This window comes from Muscardinus avellanarius (genome assembly GCF_963383645.1).
Source record: "Muscardinus avellanarius genome assembly, chromosome: 8".
In the NCBI taxonomy this organism is placed as follows: domain Eukaryota; kingdom Metazoa; phylum Chordata; class Mammalia; order Rodentia; family Gliridae; genus Muscardinus; species Muscardinus avellanarius.
The window spans coordinates 841,623-862,600 of record NC_137794.1 but is presented as its reverse complement, the minus strand read 5'-3'; positions in this window follow the sequence as shown (position 1 = coordinate 862,600).

The following is a 20,978-nucleotide window of genomic DNA, read 5'->3' as shown; positions in this document are numbered from 1 at the left end:
CATTCCAAGTTCAGTATCCTGTCACAGAGCAAAGCTGGCTCATCAGCCCTACATTAGTCAACTTTCCATTGCTGTGACCCAAATTCCTTACGAGAACAGCTTAGAGGAAAGGTGTATTTTGGCTCTCGGTTGCAGAGGTCTCGGTGCTTGGTTGGCTGCTCCAAGGGAGAAGCGTCACAGCAGAAGATGGACAGAAGACAGTTGCTTGGCGGACAGCAGCCAGGAAGCAGAGAGAGTGGAGAGAAAGGGCCGGGGAGAAGATAAACCTCCCAGGGTGCGCCCCGGTGACCTGCTTCCTCAAGCTGCACCCCACCTCCCAATGGTCAAAGCCAGCTATTAGTAAATTCATCCACCAGATGGAACGATTCATGCTGAGGTCAGAACCCTTGTGAAGCCACCATTCCTAAAGGCCCAGCTTCGCCTCGCTGCGCTGGGGCCGTGCTGTTAGCACATGAGCCTTTGAGGACGTTCCAGACTAAGCCATGATGGCTCTGCCTCAGTTCTTTGGGTTTTGCTGTGACTTTGGGGCATTCCAATGCCTTCTACTAGCCACTTGCCCACTCCCACACATGGGGTCCCAGGGAAAGGACACTGCCCTCCCTCTGCCATCCACGGTGCTTCCTCTAGTCAGCCGGGCACAGTGAAGATCATTTTCTGCATCATCTTAGTAAGCGCCCCCAGTTCTTCGACAATACCACAGTTCTTAATGATTACATCAAGACCCCCAAAGCCCAGCAACCAACCCGAGGAGGACCAAGTCCTCCAGGCAGAGGGGTTGGGTATAAAACAGCAGTATCGCCTGCAAGCACCGGTGCTTTTTTTTTTTTTTTTTTTGCGGGTCTGGGGACGGAACCCAGGAGCATTCAACCTCCAAGCTACACCCCCAGCCATATTTTTTATTCTTTATTTTGAAACAGGGTCTCACTAAGTTGTAGAGGGCCTCAATAAGTAGCTGAGGCTGTCCGTGAACGTGATCTTCCGGTCTCAGCCTCCTGAATACTGGATTATAAGCATGCACCACCACGTCTGGCTAGCACTGGTGCTTTTAACCAGCTCCTAGCCCGTGCGCTGACCTGGGAGAGAGGCCACAGGAGCAAACAGGCATGGCTCCTGTCCTCCGGGAGCCCCCTTCCAGAGGGGGAGTCAGGGGAGCAGAGGCAGCAACAGCAGTGAGGTTAGAGGGGACCCTGTCAGCCTGGGGGCGGTGAAGGGAAGTCAGGGCAGGCTTCCAGGAGGTGATGCTGAGCCTTTCTGAGGACAGAGGGGAGGGCTAGGAAGGGTGTAGGGATGAGAGGAGGTATCGAGGGAGGGGGACTGGCAGAGGCGTGGGGGAGGACCAGCTGGGCCAGGATCCTGGCTGGCAGCTTTGTCCTTGTGTGTCTAAGTCAGTAGGCAAATGAAGTCCAGGGCTTAGAGTAGCCAGGTTTAAGGCGGAGCTGGGCATTGGCTCGCCTGGGTCCCCCGGGCGGGCCTGGGAATGTGGCCACAGCTTCTCTGAGCTGCTACAGGGGACATCAGGAATGTAAACAATTTCCTGCTCCGCAGCACAGACGCTCCCTGCAGGCCGCCCATGGGGCCCGTGGGGGCCACCCGGGAAATGCCCAGACCTGGCCTACCCAGGGCCTGGCTCCCCAAGCAAGAGTCTGTGATTTTCCATTCCAGGGTACCCTGCTGGACCCTCTGCTCACCTGCTTCTTGCCTGCTCCAATCCAAAGACCATCTCCATGTGCTCTGGGAGCAGAAACTGGACCTATAACCCTGTCTACACTGCCTTTTCCCAAAGCAGCCTACTGATTACCCACATTCCCCTGGCCCCCACAAGCTCGCGTAGGTCCTGTTCCATTACCATCAACCTACGCTGTGTGACTCCAGGCAAGTTGCTTAGCCTCTCTGAGCCTCAGCTCCCCTATTTGTAAAATGGGAGAAATAATACTAGTCTTTACTGCACTGGGTTTTCATGAAGATTGAATTGGTTAATATTTGCAAAGTCCCTACAATAACACGTACAAAAATAAGCACTGGTAGAATTATGAAGGTTCTGAAATGCCGACGTGTATTTCAGAAAGTTTTACAGGAATTAGTGTTATGTAGCATTACAGAACTTGGCAAATATTATAGGGCCCAGAGCTGACCCTGTACCCCCTCTTTGCAAATACAGGGTTTTTTTTTTGGTGGTACTGGGGTTCCTGGAAGCCCTTCTACCTCCAGGCTACACTCCCAGACCTATTTTATATTTTTGAAACAGGGTCTCTTACGCCAGCGCGGCTGGCTTCGAACCTGCGTGATCCTCCTTTCTCCGCCTCCTAAGTGCGGGGATGACAAGCGTGCGCCACCACGCCCGGCCTGCAAACACAGTTTCAGCAGAGCCCACCATGCCCCTTGATTTAAGTACTGATCGTGGTTGTTTTCATGCAACAGAGAACACATGGTTCCCAAAGCCCCAACTACTTCCTACCTAGCCCATCCCAGAAACCCTCTGCTGGTCTCTGTGTCATTAGCTTGACTGCATGTGACTCACGGATCTGATTCTCTTTCACCTCCGCCAACCTGATCCGCCACCCTGGCTCCCCACTCGGCTGTGTGACTGCCGAGCTGGGCCCGCTGCCGTCTAAGCCTGGTTAGTGACTCCGACCAGAGGAAAGTTAGCTGTCACTGACTGCGCGCCTGCCACACCCAAGGCTCCGCTAGAACTTCCAGCCGCCCTTTCTTTGGACACCGAGGGATTCCGAGGCTCAGAAAGAGGCTCGGCGTGAGCTCAGGACTCAACCCGGAGCTCACAACCACACCAGCTGCGCCATCCATGCTCTACATTCTCTGTCAAAGGAGCTGCTCGGAGGGTGTGGGTCTCCGCTCTGGACAGAGTGAAGACCTGCCGGCCCACCCCGCCTCTGTGTCCAGCTCCAGGGAGCCCTGGGCCACGTGCTCAGGGAAGCCCAGCCCAAGGCTCAGCTCTCTGAGGCCTCGGAGGGGCTGAGAGGGGGCGGGGACACTCAGAAATAAGCAAGCTCTCTTTCCAGGACTGGGGGAGCTATTTTTAGTAGCTGCTTAAATTATGGTTTGCCCCTGTGCTCTGGGAAAGGCAAGGGAAGCCAAAGTAAAGGCTGTCGGCCCCGGAGTCCCCTCGGTGCTGGCCAGGGTGGGGTGAGGGGTGCAGAGCAGGGCCCCTGAGGCTGAGAAGAGGGAGGCAGCGGGCACTCTGCAGGGCTGGGTGGTGCTGCAAGTCTCCCCCAGGGCCGCCCTGACTCTGGGGTGGAGTAGGAGTTGTGGATTTTCCAATTGGTTGTCTCACCAGGGTGGGAAGGAGGAGATGCTGGCTTTCAAGGCCGTGGGCAAACATCCATCCACTGTCCGTCCGTCACCCAGCCGGCCACTGGCAGGCCTGCCCAGAGCGGTGCACTGGGTGGTTTCGATGAAGCAAACATGGGACCCAACCTTCACCTAGTCTTTAAGGAAGCAATCCACCAACAGCCCTGGATGCAGGGATGGAGGAGTGACTTCTCCCTGGGGTGATCTGGACCATTCACTGGAGGAAGCGGGGCTCAGAGGAAGAGGAGACATTGGCACGGGCCAGTGGGGTCCAAGAAGGTATTTTTATAGGGTGTGCCAGAACAAATTCCCGTCATCAATAGAAGCCCACGGTGAAGCAGGGCCTAAGGGAAGTCCTTCCTCCCAGGCCAGGCTCAAAGATGGGCAGTTGGACGCAAGACAGAGGCCAGATGAAGGAGGCCTTGGCTGCTGGGCTAAGGAGAGGAAGCCAAGAAGGTGGGCCTTTGTTTTGAGAACAGATCATTCTCCGACTCACAGAAGAGGAGGCTGGCAGTCTGACCTGAGATCTGGCTGGACACCTCTGGTGGCAGTATGTGGGGTGGCTTAGAGGAGAGTGGAGCAGAACAGAGGAGGAGTTACACAGCAGCTCTGTGCATCCGAGGGAAGTGAGCGAGGCCCAGAGCTGTCCAGAACGGAGGGGAGGGATGGATGCCAGAGATGTCTCGGAGGGGTGTGAGGAGCCAGATGCCATTGTGTGCACACGCGTGCGCGAGGGATGAGGGGCCTTGGCGAGATGTGTAGGGACACATCAAACCAGGACTTGGCCTTGTCTGAATGATGGGAGTGGTGGCAACTCTTTGGGCAACAGCTGGGGAGGAAAAGCGAAGAAGGAATTCCAACACCCAAGACTTCTCCACCCATTCCAGCCAGAGGCCGGGGCTCCGGGCCAGAGGGAAACCACCCTCACCTCACAAGCCACTGCTTCAGGCTGTCCGTTTCCAGGAAGCCAAGTCCTCCTCCAGCTCATGCAGAGGGGTCGTCTTTACTGACGTGGTCCGGGGGACACGGCCTACAGCTTCCCCTGAGCTCTGTCCCTTTATGTCCTGCAGCCCAGGGCTGGCCACTCCTCCTGCTCCTCTATCCAGGGCTCCCAGGACAAAAGGCATCCTGTCACTGATGAGGGAAGGACCTCAGAGGTCCTGTCAGGGCAAGCCCACCCTGGGGCCCAGCTAGGCCTCTGCACACGGGTCCTCTCCAGATCCCTGGGCCCAGTTATCTCCGCGAGATGCCCTCTCTAACTCTGGCTTGTCTCTCTCTGCATCCTGGCTCCCATGTGCACCAGAACCCAGCTGGACATAAGTCCTAGACCACAGGCACATCCAGTGTCCTGGGGTGCCGCTCGGGGAGCGGAGGGGGGGAGGGAGCTGAGCTGCCTCCCAGAGGGGAGATGTCGGTGCGGGTGCCATTCAAGGCGGCCCTCCCCTCCCACCAGTCTTGTTCATACAGTGTCACCTGTCCGCTCATCCATGCCAATGAGTGTTTGTTGAGCACCCAAGCGCCATGCTAAGCTGGAAAAACATATGGTAAGTAAGAACTCAGTTTGGAACGCGTTTCAGTCAGTCTTTTTGCTGCTGTGATCTAGGTACCCTACAAGAACAACGTAAAGGGAGGCAGATTTACTGGGGCTGATGTCCTCAGAGGTGTTAGTCCCTAGAAGAGGCGTAAATAGCAGCCATAGCAGGTGCAGGGAGGGCCGCTGCTCCCGCATCATACAGTCCAGAAGCAGAGAAAGAATAAGGGGAGGGGGTGAGGGTCACACCCCAGCCACACCCTCCCTGCCCACATCACCACTCAATAAACCCATTCGGATTATTAACCACTGACAAAGTTAGAGCCGCATGACTGAATCATCTCAACTCACATGTCTGAGTCTAGGGAAGGTGTGCAGAACTGTACCCCAGAGGGCATGGCGTCCACCTGAGCCCTCCGCTCACACGGTTGACAGAGGCTTCAGTTGAGTACGGGAGCCGGGAGTCATCAGAGATATGACTGAAGCTTCAGATCAGAGGCCCAGCTCAGGGTTGCTGACACCCAAAGACTAGAAACACCCAAATACTAGAACATAAGGCTGGGTGGATGGGGATTGGTGCGAATCATAGGAAAACACCTGCACATGCATACACACCATACACACTGTCGTGTGTGTATGTGAACATTACAAAGTCCACCTCCTGGGGCCACTACCGTGAGCCCCGGATGAAGAGCAGGTCTCCCATGGCCGGCATCGCTGGTCCTCACTCTGAGCCCTGCGAGCCTCTCTGCTGCCCACGGTTCCTCTGCAAGGCTGAGGTTCAAGGCTGTGGGGCTCCCAGGGTGCAGTAGGGCAGGGGAGCCCATCAGAGCACAGGCAGGCACGACCGGCCCCGTCTGGTGCTCCGTGTGGAGGGTGGAGCTGGGCAGCCAGGGCCCCCGGGGATGTTGGGACAGGGCGCTGGAAGTCCAAGTCACAGAAGCCAAGCGAATGGGCAGTGGGGTTGATAATGGCACCGTGATGCATGTGTATTGAGAATGGTGGCACGTGGCAGGGTGTGTTGTAGCATGTGCATTTCATGTAGCATGTGTATGGGATGGTGGGGGTGTGTGGTATGGGTAGGCAGTGCATGTGCATGTGTGGTGTGTATATATGAGTGGGTGTTACATATGTGCATGTAGTGTGTGCATAGGGACTTAGGTGCGTGTATGGCATATTTGTGTGTATGTGCATACGTGTGCGTGTGGTGTTTGGGGGTGTTACATGTGCATGTGTGTAGTGTGTGCACAGGGATATAGGTGCATGTGTTGTGTGTTCATGCGGGTGGCATATGTGCAGATGTGTGTGTTTATGTGTGTCCATCTCCAAGAAACAAGTAAACGCGACTGCACCGACTTTCAAATCTGAGCGGGAAGAAGACGCTGTCAGCTCCCCAAACACACGAGCCGACGGAAGAAACAGGAAGACTGCCAAGCAGCCCTCCGGCCGAGTGCCCCGAGCCCACCCTTAGCTCATGAAATGCACGCGCAAGCTCACGGTTTAGATGTTACTGTGGGTGCCATGTCTTTTCCCCACTGCCCATGAACCACAACGCGGGCCAGGAGCAGACACCACTCAGAGGGTGCTCGCGGGGCCACCGGCCAGAGGCTGAGTGTCCACCCGCATCATCTCAGGGCTTCCGACTGCTAAGGACACCGAGGTCCAGCCCAGCAGCCGTCGCACGGGCGAGGACCGCCTCCTGGAACACGCTGTCTAGATCCGATGCAGCCGCCATCCAGGGGACCAGCCGAGGCCCCGACCCTGCAGATGTGATTACAACACAGGCGCCCTCCCTCTGCCTCTGCCTCTGCTGTTCAAAACTAGGGTGGTTTTAGCTGTTCCCCAAATAACCCTAGAGACAGAAAAAACAAATGGGTGATGATGCTATATCCCAAACTAGCCCAATGTTCCAGTTTTTTTTTTAAGTAACAATAAATATCCAACATATATCTAGAAAAAGGAATAACAACCTTTACAAGAGGTAGGCTGGGCTCAAGAATACTTATTATTTCATTTATTATCCCAACATCCTGCAAAGATCATATCATGATTTCCATTTTAATATATAGGAAAAATAAGGCTCCGAGGATGGCAGTAACTTGCCCAAGTTAGTAAAGTTCCTAGGATACACGAACTCAGTCTGAATGATTCCAAAGCCCAGATACATCCCAGTACCTGGGAGGCTGGGACAGGAGGATCACAGCTTCGAGGCCAGTCTCAGCAACTTATTAGCAAGACCCTCAGGAACTTAGTGAGACCCTGTTTCAAAATAAACTGGGGCTGAGGGGTTCAATTCTCAGTACTGAAACCCCCCTAAAGCAAAGACAAAAAAAGAAAGCTCAGACACAGCCTTCCCACTGCTGGGAAATTGCAGCGTCAAAGGCAGCATGGCTGTAAACAGCAGGTGCCTCCATAGCTGGGGCTCCTCCTGCCCTGGGTCCGCCCACCTTCCCTCCAGGCCGTCGGGAAGAACATGCCAGCACCCAGCTGCAGACCAGAGCAGCCACATCAGCTCACCAGAGTCCCAGGAAGGTCCAGGCGAGCCCTACGCTTGGCTTGATGCTCTGCGGTCGCTGTCTCGAGACTTTTAATACGTTTTGAGCAGGGAGCCCCGCACTGTCCTCTCCGCGGGTCCTGCGTCTCACAGCTGGCTCTGCCTGTCTCTGCAGGGCAGCGTGGCCAGTCTTTCCCAGGAAGTGCAGCCGGGCCGGCCACTCCCTTTGTTTCCAAAAATGTCGCCCACAGTCCCTGAATGGTCAGGACTGAACAGGCAAAAGTTACTTTAATCTGGGGTGGCTTCCTGCTTGAATGGCCTTGGTCCCCAGCTCAGTAACCACTACGGGGCTGCCTTCCCACAATCTCTCCCACCTCATCCTCCTCCACCCCGGGCTCCCAGGTTCCTCCCTAAATGTACCATTGCTCAAGGGACTGAAATTCCTAGAGGGCTGAGACACTTTCATTTTATCTCCAACTCCCCCTAGGGGGATCTTTCCACACAAGGCAGGAACTTGATAAGATCTGGTGATTAAATGAATTGCTGTGCTTTCTACACTCTTGACCCTGTCAACTAAAAGACACAGCATCAAAGCAATTACGTTGGATTTGTGTACGCCCATTGTCTTTCTGGAAGTGTGAAAATAGCTTTAAAATATAGTAAAGATGGCTCTGCTGGATCTCCTTGTGGGGTCTCAGTACTGTCCCACCCCAACCCCACGCTGCCCACCTCAGCCTCCTGTCCCGCATGGCCCTCCACCCCTGTGAGACCTGCCTTCTCTGAGTGGCCTTTCTGACCCCTCCAACCACCTGGAGTCTCCCAAATGCACTCCGAGCCCTTTCTACCTGCTTCATTTATAGGACCGTTCATTATTCGCGGCCCTGTATTACTTGACATTTTTTTAATTTGTGTGTGTGTGTGTGGTACTGGGGGTGGAACCCAGGGGCTTTCTACCTCTGGGCTACACTCCCAGACCTATTTTTTACTTTATTTGGAAACAGGGTCTCACTAAGTAGCTGAGGCTGGCTTCAAACCTGTGCGATCCTCCTGTCTCAGCCTCCCAAGCACGGGGAATTACAAGCCTGCTCCACCACGCCCAGCCTAGTTTATATATATATATATATATATATATATATATATATATATTTTTTTTTTTTTTTTTTTTTTTTTTTTGGTGGCACTGGGGTTCCTGGAAGCCCTTCTACCTCCGGTATACACTCCCACGGGCTACACTCCCAGGCCTATTTTTTAACTTTATGTGGAAACAGGGTCTCTTAAGCCAGCGAGGCTGGCTCCGAACCAGCGCGATCCTCCTGTCTCCGCCTCCCAAGCGCGGGGATTACAAGCGTGCGCCACCACTCCCGGCTAGTTTATATTTTTGATACCAATGAACCTTCCGCCATCTAGACTCTATCCCCGGAGAAGAGCTTCCGGCACGCGCTGCTATGCGGCAGGTTCTGGTTCTCAGGAAGCTCTCCTTGGATGGATGAGCTCCAAGGGCAGTGTGTGAGGGGGAGTCACACCTTGGAAATAAACCTTTATGCAGCCGGCCAGGGTGGCGCAAGCTTGTAATCCCCGCGCTTGGGAGGCAGAGACAGGAGGATCGAAGCCAGCCTCGCTGGCTTAAGAGACCCTGTTTCCAAGTAAAAATATAAAAAATACGTCTGGGAGTGTAGCCTGGAGGTAGAAGGGCTTCCAGGAACCCCAGTACCACAAATAAATAAATAAATAAACAAACAAACCAACAAACCTTTATGCAAAGCCAAGGGACTTGGGCCCTTCAACCTGTCCTGCACTTGCAGACTGCCCTGGGGCAGAGGCATCCAGACCTTAACCAAACACCCTTAAGAGGTGTCTCAAGTGTCTCTCAGCAAGGAGGCAGGGCATGCCCCTTTGAAAGCCCGCAAGGGAAATCAGACCAAGGACAGGCGTGGGCATTGATGCCGGCTCCCTTCACTCCTGTTTTTAGTGCCCCGGCTTCTTGGTTCTCTTGCATGCAGAGGGCGTAAGAGAGAGTGCTTCAAGGAAGGACATGCTTTCTCAAGAGAAGTAACTCTGGTTCTAAAAACTTCAGGCTCCAGAAACTGAGATTCCCTCTAGAAGCCCGGCTGGCTGCCCCTTCAAAAGGGTCTCCTGTGGGGAGCCATTAAGGCTTTCCCCTAGATTAGTGTCTCTGACTCAGCTGACTGTCCTTTGCCCAGAGTCAACAAGGTTTGGGGAGAGGATCAGGTGGTGATGACACGAGGGTACTGATAGGCCTATCAGTAATATATGTGTTTGTATTGGTCTGTATTGTATTCTGGTGGTGGTAGGACGAGGATATTGATTGACCTGTGGCTGTGTATAAATACCTCTGGAAAAACAAACCCGGCGTCGGCGCAATAAAGACGAGATTGACCCAGAAGCTGCGTTGGCCAGGAGTGTCGGCGCTATAGAGAATACTGACCCAGGCATAGTCGTCGACCAGTTGGAAATATTGACCCATGAACAGGGGTCGACCAGTAGAGATAGTGGGCTGGCGGCTCCCCCACGTTAGAATTAAAAATTCTTCATCCTCACGCCTCTCTTCAGAACCCGTACTCTTGCTGGCTGGCTCCGGCAGTCTCCATTCCTGGGAGCACTGAGCCAAGCACCTTTCTTCCAGCCTGGAACCCCTGTAGGCTGGTGCTCCCACTGAAGGGACCTCCTCCTGCAGCCAGGCTTTGCAGCCTGTCCCCTGCTCAGCGTTCCTCTTCAAGGTGTGAAAGCTGATGCTGCCCCCAGGGCTCCTTCAAGGCTGGCTTCTCTGGCCTCTTTACTGCTCTGGAACCTGGAGCCCCTCTCCAGAGCCCTGCCCATGGGGGACACCTGCCAGGCCCCACTTAGCCTTGGCCGCCCCCCCCCTTCCTGGCATCCTGGCTTCCTCCAGAGTCAAACGATCTGCTTCCTGAGCTGCGTCGCCCTCCCTGAGCTGTGGCCTTCTGCAGCCCAACAGCTTTCTTTTTTAATGGGTTTTGATCTCCAGCCCAGGCTAAGCTGACCTCTTTCCCCTTTGGTCTGGACTTCACTGCCCTGTCTCATGCCTCCTGGCATCAGGGCCAAACTCTTCCAGAGCTACCTTCTGGGACAGCTGCTGGGTTTTCTAGGGCTTTCCTTTCCTTGGGCCTTCGGGTTCCCCCATCACCAACAGAAGACCCTAGGAACCCGTGGCTCGGGCTCCGGTGGCAAATGTGGAGTGCGGACCCACCCGACATCCGCCTCTCAAGTTCTCCAGGTGACCCACGCAAGGCAGCCTAACCCACATGACCCTTTTCTGTCCACTTTTATGACATTTTGACCTTTTTTTACAATCCACCCTTTCTCTCTTGAGTCTTGAGAAAAGCCCTCAGATTCTCATGTCTGGAGCCCCGTGGAATCACTGAGCATTCTGAAAAAAAAAAAAAAAAAAAAAAACCCAGATGCCTGTACCCCAACCAAACAATTACACAGAACTTCTGTGCAGCCTTGGGGAGGGACGCTCCTGAGCAGCTCCTCCTGGCTCGCCCAGGATTGTCCACATTTTAAAAGTCTAAGACCCACTTCCCAGGACATCTCCCAAGCCAGGAAATAGTAGGCTCCCTGCTGGCTCCGGCATTCGTGCAGACACTCCAGGGGATGCCACACTGGTAGGCATCTATGGACATTCCTGCCAAGGACACTCCGCCAACTCCCGAATTCCCTCAACTCAGAGCTCACCTGCGGTTTGTTTTCCCTCAGCTCTGGTCACCTCAAAATATCCTGAGAGTGCTCGCTTCGGCAGCACATATACTAAAATCGGAACAATACAGAGAAGATTAGCATGGCCCCTGTGCAAGGATGACATGCAAATTCGTGAAGCGTTCCAATAAAAATTTATATATATATATATATGTATATATCCTTAGACCAGCAGCAGCATCGCCTGGGAACTTGTTTAAACAGGTGGAGCCATCTTATTATTAATTAACACCAGCCAGGAGTGGTGATACATGCTTGTAATTCCAGCATCTGGGAGGCAGAGACAGCAGAGTCATGGTTCTCGCCCAGCCTCAGCTACTTACTGAGGCCCTTTGCAACTCAGTGAGACCTTGTTTCAAAATAAAGAATAAAAAATAGGGCAGGGGTGGGGCTCGGAGGCAGAATGGCCCTGGGTTCCATCTTGAGTACCACAAAAACACGAATCATACGTACAATTTATTGATGTTCCTCCTATGGTGTGTGCATGTGGTACTGGGGATTGTTGAACTCAGAGGGACAGTCTACCTCTGAGCTACATCTCAGGCCCTTTTTATTTCTCTATTTTGAGAGAGGGCCTCACTAAATAGCTGAAGCTGGCCTCAAACTTGGGGTCCTCCTCTCTCGGACAGGGGTGTGCTACCAAGTACAACTCAGGTGCTACTGTAGGTGTTTTTGACATCCAGGTTTAACTCACAAGAAACACAGGAAGTCACCGTCACTGTACGCCCTGTTTGACACCTGAGGAAGCTGGGCCAGAGGTTGAGCAAGCCAGGGCAGGCGATCCTGTTGTGTGGTGGCCAAGCCGTGCCCGAGCCAGGTGTACTGACTCAGATACCCAGGAGCATCTCTCTCACCTCCAGGTGTTTGAATCATTGCATTTGGTGACCTGAGCTACGTGGTGATGGAGGGGTTACCTGTGGGGCATGAGCTGGTGGCAGAGGCCGGAGGGCCAGTGCCCTGGGGAGGGTGCGGTGTTCAGCAGAGAGTGCTTGGTTTTGAACCCAGTGCAGTGCCGTTTACTGACCACTGGCCAGCTAGCTGGCTGGAACGTGCCACTCTGCGAAGCCCAGGGTTCTGGGGTTTTGTGGGGCCCAGACATAAGACTTTCCTCTTCTGGTTCGAGTTCAAGGCCAATGAAATAACAGACACTTGAAGCAGGTGAGGGAGGTCCAAAGAAGAGCCCACGTCTGACAAGGCAGGCCTGAGCGTGTGGCTCCAGACCGCGGGCCAATGGACTTCTAACGCTCTTGAGAGAGGCCCGTTTTCACACCCAATGAGCAGCCTGGAGGGCAGCCGCGGACCTCCCCACGGGAGCCGGCCCCTCGCCTCTGCACTGAGAGTGGCCAGGGACACTACCCTGCACGAGGCACGGCCGAGAGAGGGCAGGCCCAGCCGCACTTCTCCTGCAGGAAGGCAGCTGTGCCCTCTCCACTGCGGGCTCTGCTGTGTGGCACGGTGCTCTGCCATGGCGCAGGTGCTGGTGGGCAGGTGTGGGTGGGGGGAGGTAGGAGTATGGAGGAAAGGCCTCTTGCAACAATGTAGGGGTCATCAGAGAGGGGTGAGCATGACTGAAAGCAGTCAGGGTGTGGGCTGGCTGGCTGGGTCTGGAGAGGGAACCGGGCATTCATATTTTGTGGGAGCTCCCAGGTACCGTTCAGATGCCACCAGCGTTGGGTGGCACAGAGAGCCTCTTCTGGAAACAAAAATTCAGGGAGGTGCCTCTAGTAGGGTGGGGATTGCTCTGATTTTGCAGTCAGGGAAACAAGTGTTCAGGAAACTTGAGAATCTGGCCTTGTGCCCAGAGCTGGTAAACAGAATCTCAAGGGTGAGTAATGGCCATCAATGAACCAGCTTCCCCCACCCACCCCTCCAATTCGGGCGGATTCTGAGGTTTTCAGCCAAATGGGAGCCAGTTCTGCCAACCCAAAGGTCCTGCAACTTGGACGTGAATCGGGAGCTTCTGGAGGGCTTGCTAAAACGCAGCTCACCCATCGCCACGCCCAGAGTCTCTGGTTTAGAGAGAAGGCTCTGTGGCCTGAAGTACAGCTGAGCACGGGCTCCTGAACGAGAGGCACTGGTTCTAGGCACCCGCCGGCAGCATGGCCTGCTGGCTCTGCGTCCTCACGTGTCAGACCACGGGGATAATGACCTCACGTGTTTCTTGGTAGTTGAGTCAGGACACCTGAAGCCCCCAGGACGGTCCAGGCCCAAAGGGCAAACATGGGAAACTGGCCAGTCTTATCACTCTCGCCATTGAGAGAGGGCTTCTTTGAGAAGGCTGGGGGTGTCAGGGATATGGAGACCCTACGTGACAGGACACAAGACATCAAAGTGAGAATGAGTCTCAGGGCTCAGGGCGTGAGAGGGAACCGCAGGCAGAGAGTGAGGGCAGAGGAGCGGGGACTGTCACCCAGGACGGCACTGGCACTGCCTCCTCTCCAAGCTCGCAATGACTTCCCCTCCTCCACGTCTCCAGGCCACACTCCACATGCCTGGGTCCAGACTCCCATGCTAGAGCTGCCCCGCCCACCCCTGCCCTGGGGACTCAGGAGTCTTAGCAATGTCGCCAGCAGCTGAAGTTCTGGAGGCAAGAAAGATAAACAGCAGGAGGGACCCCTCTCCCGGGGCCTGTGTCTTGGTGTGACCTCCACTGGGCCCTAGGCTCCCCTGCCCCCAAAGCTGGCCATTCCGAATCAGCAGCAGGGTGGTGACCTGGTTAGAACTCCCCCAAGGAAGAGGGGCACCAATGGCCTCCGCCCAGTCGGTCCCCCAACCACAGACCTGCTCTGTGGTCCTTGCCAGCTCACGCCCTCCCCTCGTTCACAGCTATGTTCAACACTTACCCTCAGGTCTTCCCTGATGAACCTTGCCTGCTTGCAAGAGTTCCTACCTCCATTCGGCCAGCTGGCCAGCCACACACATCCTCCCAGCACCTGCTCCATGGTGCTCTGCCACGCCACAGAGATTCCACTATGTAGAGGACATGGCCCTGCCTCCTGCAGGGTCAGGGCAGAGCACTAGATTTGGAGTCAGGCTCACAGTCATGGGGAGCTGCACCCCTCTTGTGCTCTGCAAGTCTTCCAACTTCAGGAGAGACCTCCTGCTCACTGCTGAGATGCAGCGAAACCTTCCTTCTCTCTCTCTTGCACACACAAAACCCATGCAAGGAAGCACGCTGGATCAGACAGGTAACAGGCGCCATGACTCTGTGCTGGTTACGCTCTACAGGCCGGAGAGCTTGTTAAGCCTCGGGGCATGCCATCCCCAGTGGTGCTGGCCCCCGTGTCGGGCACCTTAGCTTCATGACCACCTGAAGCAACACTATTGGCCTGCTCAGTGTGTCAGGCACTGGGGGGACGCACAAAGAAGATGCATTTTGAGGTCTCGTAAGGGCCACACACAGGTCCAGCAGCCATAATGCACTGGAGGAAGCACAGGGTGCTGGGAGCCAGGTCTGGTTGTGGTAGGAGCAGAGAGACGCAGCCAGTACAACTGGCCACTCGCAAAGAGGACCCTGTGGAGGGCTTCCTGGGAGAGGCAACACCAGAACTCAGTCTCAAAGAAGCGAAGTCGGAGGCCTGAAGTGGAGACTGCCCATTGGCTTAGCACCTGCCACTCCAGGTCTTAACTGGTTCTCATTGGCCCTCATCCCTCTGACCCGCCCAACATCCCAGATCGCCCAGCCCACTGAGGCTTTTGGAAAAACAAACGCACGTTCATATGCATGTGGTATGATTGTGGCTGGATTTTCCCCTTTTATTTAGAGCTAAAGTTTTAACACCAGTAACAGGATGCTGATTGTGGGATTAAAGCTCAAAACATAACGCAAGTATTTATTTCCGCCAGACTATTTTTAGATGGCACCCAGACACCCCCCTAACCCTTCAACTGCAGGGGAACCAAAGGCCAGAGCTGAGTTTTCAAAAGTGGCACCAGGGTCCCCAGGAGCTGGAAACAGTGAGCGCAGGCAGAGGAGGGCACAGCCAGGGCTGCACTGGGCTCTGCAAACAGTATAGGCTTTGGCCAGGGAAGAAGGATGGGGAGGAGGCCATCAAGTCCACTCCACCCAAACAGGTAGCCAAGAATCATTGTGTTGGAAGGAATGGACAAAGAGAGATGTTGGTGTACACACACACACACACACACACACACACACACACACACACACACACAAGGGGAGTGAGCCTGAAGACTGCATGGGCCAAGATCTCTGATAATGTAAGGTATGCCTCTATATGTTCGTTCCCTAGTCAAGCCAAGGGAAGGCTGCAGCTCTCTCCCTGAGGACCCGGTTAGTGCTCCATTTCATGTTAGCACTAAAGAATCTTAGCCCAAGCCGGGCACGGTGATGCACACCTATAACCCCAGTACTTGGAAGGCTGAGACAGGAGAATCGCAGGTTTGAGGTCATCCTCAGCAAGTAGCGAGATTCTCATCAGCCCAGTGAGACCCTGTTTCAAAATAATAAATTCAGTCGGGCTGGGGGGTGTAACTCAAACGTGGAACGCCTCTGGGTTCAATCCCCGGTACCACACACAGTGTGACGTGATGGGACCTCCATCCAAACTGTCTTTGCTCAAGACCAAAGTGCCTTGATTTGCCCAGCTAAGGTTCGGTGGCAAGTTAGCCATTATAGCACGGATGCTCTTCCTGCACACCTGAGCGGACCATCTCCATTTCCACGACCCATTTCACAGTCTTCAATAAATGTGAGCTGTTACTCTATCAGTTTATTGCCACCATCACAACTCACGGGTCAACTCTGATAAGGAAGGAGAGAAGATGACCACGGCAAGCAGCTGTCCCCTCTGTTCAGAGCGGAGTCCCCGCCGGGCGCAGGGAGGCTAGCTGGGCAAGAGGAGAGGACTGTGCCTTGGATGCCCTTCTACCTCGAGTTCACTGCTGCCTGCTCTTGTCCTCTGCACACCTGGGCAGGCCAAACCTTTATCAAGGTGTACCTTCATAACCTGTCGGCTCCTCTGCCCTGCAGAGCACGAGTCTGCCTGTCGGGGAGGTCTTGCAGGCATCCCCACCCCTGCCCCTGGACAGTGCTTGTGGCCCTGGCAAGAGAGCACAGTGGAGAGCCAGGTCTCAGAGCTGGACTACCCGCGGGTCCCAGCACCGCTTCTCATCCACAAGGTCACTTTGGAAGCTATTTCCAATACCTCCCTGTGGGGAGCCATTAAGGCCTTCCCCTAGATTGGTGTCTCTGACTCAGCTGACTGTCCTTCGCCCAGAGTCAACAAGGTTTGGGGTTATGGAAAGTTCAAAGAGGTCTGAGAGAGGATCAGGTGGTGATGACAGGAGGATACTGATAGGCCTATCTGTAATGTGTGTGTGTTGTATTGGTCTTTATTGTATTCCGGTGGTGGTAGCACGAGAATGTTGATTGACCTGTAGCTGTGTATAAATACCTCTGGAAAAACAAGTCGGCGTCAGCGCAATAAAGATGAGACTGACCCAGAAGTTGTGTTGGCCAGGAGCGTCCACGCAATAGAGAATACTGACCCAGGCATAGTCGTCAGCCCGTAGGAAATGTTGACCCACGAACAGGGGTCGACCAGTAGAGATAGGAGGCTGGTGGCTCCCCCATGTTAGAATTTAAAATTCTCCATCCTCACACCTCGCTTCAGAACCCGTGCTCTTGCCAGCTGGCTCCGGCAGGTGGTGGCCGGTACGGGGAAATTCTGAAACTGAGGATCCTGTATAGGACACCGCTGAATAAAAAAGGAGGGTGCTTGAAAGATTTTTGGTAGCGGTGAAACATGGGAATTTTGTAATATATAATCGGTCACTAAAGTAAAGCTTTGTGCAAAAAAAAACCAAGACAGAAAATGAAGAAAGAAACTAAGATAGAAAATGAAGGCGCCTAACGTGTAAATAGTAATAGACGATAGGTCAGAAGATTAGTTCCTAACGTAAGAGTTGTAAAAATCCAATGGGCCAAAAAATATAATATACAATGGGTCAAAAAATAAGGTTTTTTTGCATATATGTTAGAAGATATGCTTCGTGTTAAGCTTCCTAAGGAAGAAACTGCTGCTCAGTATTATAGAGATGAGTTGCTTTAATATCATCACTTCAAGCAGCGATGAATCAGGCTGCAAAAAATGGAGAAGATACTAGGGGATTCAGAGTTTTCCCAGATACTGAAGACCCTGATGTAACTTAACAGGAAGTGTTATTAGATTTCTTAGATGCCGACAAAACCGGTTCAAACAATTAAAAGAATTAAAAACGGCTTGTGCTCAATATGGGCCAACGGCACCTTTTACTCAAGCCATGTTAGAATCTCTCCATGGAGGCTCTGTGTCCTTCTGATTGGAAACAGATAGCCTGAGCCTGTTTATCGGGGTGATTTTTTATTATGGAAGTCTGAATTTGCAGAACAATGCCAATCCACAGCAGACTTAAACATAGCTCAGGGAATACCCATAAACTTTGATATGTTAGCAGGAGAAGGACAAGTTAGGGAGACCGACCGCTCAGCAATTGGAATTTAGTCTAGCTTCTTATGCTCAGACCAATGCTGCTGCGCGTCGAGCATGGGACAAGTTGCCTTCTTCAGGAAAACAAACAGAAGATCTTTCAAAAATAAGACAAGGACCAGATGAGCCATATCAGGAGTTTGAAGCCAGGTTATTACAAACTGCTAGTCGATTGATAGGCGACAGTGAAGCAGGGCTGTTGCTCTGCAATTAGCCTTTGAGAATGCTAATGCTGTTTGTCAAGCTGCCTTATGCCCTTTTAGAAAGAAAGAAGACCTGTCTGATTATATTCGGCTACGTTCCAATATAGGACCTGCATATACACAGGGACTAGCTATGGCTGCGGCATTGCAAGGGAAAACTGTACAAGAAATCCTTTTCCAACAACATCAATCAGGACCTAAGAATAATATGGTTAAAAGCTATGGGTATAGACAAAATGGTCATTTAGTTAACTGTCCACAGAGGCAGAGTGCTAGTAATGGACGAGAGCCAGGCTTATGCCCTCGATGTAGAAGAGGGAAGCATTGGGCTAAGGAATGTAAATCAAGGACTGATGAGCAAGGGAATCAGCTCCTGTCGGGAAACAGAAGGAGGGGCCTGCCTCAGGCCCTGCAGCAACAATGTTATGGGGCACTCCAGACAGCTGTACCTCAGCAGGACAACTCTCAACAAACCATTCAGGACTTATTCAGAGCAACCCCAGGCAGCGCAGGATTGGACCTCTGTGCCTCCACTTACACAGTATTAAGTCCTGAAATGGGAATGCAAGCCCTTCCTACTGGCATTTATGGTCTGTTACCTAAAGGGACAGTAGGATTGTTGTTAGGATGTCACCATGAAGGGAATTAGTGTACGTTCCAGATCATCCCATACTTCATCCAGCTGTTTAGGAGCAGCGGGAGATCGCTGTCTTCAGTAACAACTCGCGATTGCTGGGACTTCTTGCTTTGAATTTTGCACCCATTGCGGAAACTTTTGGTTATGCTGAACAAAGAACTGTTGAAAATGTCGGGAAGATGGGATGTCTACAGTTGACACCTGTGATATTGCAGACAAGTACAGAGACTGATATTTTGGACAGAGCATTGATAGTACAAAGTCTGATAGTATTATTTTGGAATTGGTACTTTTGATTATTTTGGACAAAGACTGATAAGTAATTGTGCTATTGAAGGTTTGGTCTTGCGGGGCCCTGGTTACCCAGGGAAAGGAGATAAAAATGTTAGCCCACTAATAAGTTGTTTACTCTGTAAAATTGATTCAACATGTAAAAAGCATTGTGTTAATTGGAGAAAATGTCTTGCTGAAATACCTATGTTACATGATACTCCCAATACCTTGTTTGTTAGAGACTCAGGACAGAGTGTGGTCTCGGGACAAAGTGAGAACATTTTTTCAGCAGAAGTGCACAATTTACCTTTGAAGGGTACCCCCATTAAGAGGCTGGTAGTCAATGATGGGTAAGATTTCCTTGGGACAAGGAAACCTAAGACAGGATTATACAGCTTAGCTCTGTATTATCCAAAGACGGGTAATCCTTGATACAAAAAGGAAACAACCTAAGACAGACACAGTCTTCTTAGAATATAGTAAAAAAAGGGGGAATTGTTGGGAGCCATTAAGGCCTTCCCCTGGATCGGTGTCTCTGACTCAACTGACTGTCCTTCGCCCAGAGTCAACAAGGTTTGGGGTTATGGAAAGTTCAAAGAGGTCTGAGAGAGGATCAGGTGGTGATGACACGAGGGTATTGATAGGCCTATCTGTAATGTGTGTGTGTTGTATTGGTCTTTATTGTATTCCGGTGGTGGTAGCACGAGAATGTTGATTGACCTGTAGCTGTGTATAAATACCTCTGGAAAAACAAGTCGGCGTCGGCGCAATAAAGATGAGATTGGCCCAGAAGCTGTGTTGGCCAGGAGCATCCGCGCGATAGAGAATACTGACCCAGGCATAGTCGTCGGCCCGTAGGAAATATTGACCCACAAACAAGGTTGACCAGTAGAGATAGTGGGCTGGCGGCTCCCCCACGTTAGGGTTAAAAACCCTTCATCCTCACGCCTCACTTCAGAACCCGTACTCTTGCTGGCTGGCTCCGGCAGCTCCCTATGGCTCAGTTTCCCCATCTGAGGATGAGGATGATGGTATTCTATGAGGACAGTGATTAGGGACATGCCTGGCACCCAGTACACATCAAGGGTAATCAATGGCACACCCTCTCCAGAGTTCTCCCATGAGGACCCGAGATGGCAGCCTTCTCCTGGCTCTGTTCACTCGTCTCCCTTCTCTGCACTTTCCACATGGTCCATCCCTTTGTGAGAGGCAATGCATTGGACACATGGATTTCTTCTCTCTCCCACGAGGATGCCAGCACCATGGGGTGTCATACCTATCACTCGTTCCCGTGTCCCTTGACAGCCCCTGGTCCATGAGAGGCCCTTGTTGTAATAGAAAATGACTCTCAGGCACTTGCTTAGTCCCTGGACCAACTTCAGCAATTTCTGTCACCCCCTACGTCCCAGCTTACTCATCTGGAAAGCGTGGTTGGTGCCCCCCACGCTGGTGAGAGGACAGCGGGCGGTAATGTCCGTGAATACGCCCACTCCGGTCTTTGGCACACAATTGGCAGCTGCTAGCTGACTTAGAGAGGCGCTGTCAGGCCAACTCAGGCAGGCCCGAGTGGTTGACCCCTGCCTCTTGTCCCACATCCCCACAGGGCTGGGCTGCAGGGCGCTGGCAGCCGTCCAGGTGTAGGATGAAGGCAGGGGTGTGTGCCTGTGGCGCTGCCCTGGCCCCAGGCGGTCTCCTCTCGCACCCCTCCTCCTCCTGGAGATGCTGCCTGGCCGAGGAACTCGGGATGCGGGAGCTGAGCGGTGGGAACCTCTGCCTGCCCGGGTCCCACGCTACATCCTGGCCTGGGAGGGGGTGGGCCCAAGGCCCGGACTCGCTTCCCGGCTATTCCCAGGCGGCCTGCTCTCCTGCCAGCTCAGCTATGCTGCCTGACCCGAGGGCTGCAGGGCAGGCTGTCCCCAGCATCACTCTGTCCCCACTCAAGAAAAAGAAGACACGAGAGGGTCTGGACTCAGAGCCCAGCTCCATTCCATCAGCCCCAACCCCCCCCCCCACAGGCTTGGAGGAGGCCGTGTGCTCTAAGGCAAATGAGCCTTGTGGATGGGACCAAATCCCAGCAGGATGCTCAGAGGACATGACTCTGACCAGGGCTCCTCACATTTCTCTAACTCTCCGTGACTCCAGCTCATCAGCAACTTCCCCAAAGGTCCAGCCCTCTTCATGACTGCTCCGGAAATGGATGGAAACTTCGGTACTGACAGTGAGGCAGGAACCCAAGAAGGCCGGCGTTGGCCTGGGGACCCTTTACTCCACAGTCAACTAGGGGCCCGCACTCTGTGCTAGGCACAGCACA